This window comes from Myotis daubentonii, chromosome 12 (genome assembly GCF_963259705.1).
Source record: "Myotis daubentonii chromosome 12, mMyoDau2.1, whole genome shotgun sequence".
NCBI lineage: Eukaryota > Metazoa > Chordata > Mammalia > Chiroptera > Vespertilionidae > Myotis > Myotis daubentonii.
Genome location: NC_081851.1, coordinates 31,212,449 through 31,213,620, shown reverse-complemented (window position 1 = coordinate 31,213,620; position 1,172 = coordinate 31,212,449). Strand labels below are relative to the sequence as shown.

Here is a 1,172-nt window from a genome sequence, read left to right as displayed (position 1 = left end):
TTCTTTCTTTCTTTCTTTCTTTCTTTCTTTCTTCTTCATAATGTTTATTATGTTCAGGTGAATTCCCTCTATTCACATTTCGCTGAGAGTTCTTATAATGAATAGGTGTTGTGTTTTGATGCTCTTTCTGCATCTATTATTATCACCATGTGATTTTTATTTATTTTGTTTACGATGTATCATCTTTTTTATGTGTAGATACTGTACAAAGCTTGCATCCCTGGAATAAATCCCACTTCATCATGGTGTGTAATCTTTCTGATCTATTGTGTTATTTCAGGCCACTCATCTTGTTTTTTTTTAATTTAAAGACTAGGTGTGAGGCCTCCCTGCACAAGGGTGAGAAGGTGCCCAAGTCTCCCCCCCACCTCTCCCTCCCCCCCCAGCCCCCACCCGTCTCCCTCCCCCCCCAGCCTCCGCACCTCTCCCTCCGCCCCCACCCGCAGGGACCCCATCCCAGGAGGAGGTCAGGGCCCAAGTCTCCCCCCCACCTCTCCCTCCCCCCCCAGCCCCCGCCCGTCTCCCTCCCCCCCCAGCCCCCGCCCTTCTCCCTCCACCCCCACCCACAGGGGCCCCAGCCCAGGGGAGCCAGGGGAGCCTAGGGGAGCCAGGAGAGCATGTCCCACTCTAGGGGGAAGGGAACACTTCACTGATTTGAGTGTCACCCTTGCGCAGGGGCCAGCCTAATCTCATCTGTATCATTCCAGCTTTAGTGTATGTGCTCCTGCTGCTGCTGCAGAGTCCAGCACCAGGCCACTCTTTGCTTCTTGATTTTCTGTGCGGAAGATCCAGCCATTGATTCCAATGGGATGTTAAAATCCCCTACTACGTCCGTATTATTGTTGAACTCTGCATTTATGTACATCAGGATTTGATTTACACATTTACTTGCTCTTATGTTGAGGAAATACATGTTTGCAAGGGTTATATCCTCTTGTTGGATTGCTCTCTTTATCATTCTGTGGTGTCCATTCTTATTGCTCAATATAGCCTTTGTTTTAAAGTCTGTTTTGTCATCTCTAGGTTTACCTCCCCGGCTTATTTTTCATTTGTATTTGCATGAAATACCTTTTGCCATCCCCTTGCTTTTTGTCTATATGTCTTTCATTCTGAGACAGGTCTCTTGTTGACTGCATATATATGGTTCTTGATTTCTTATCGATTCAGCTACC

The 1,172-nt window shown here is 47.2% G+C and overlaps 1 pseudogene; it reads right to left on the bottom strand.

Annotated features, from left to right (window-relative positions):
• Positions 1 to 630: 630 nt before the first annotated feature.
• Positions 631 to 744, bottom strand: LOC132214023 (U6 spliceosomal RNA; annotated as a pseudogene).
• Positions 745 to 1,172: the final 428 nt, after the last annotated feature.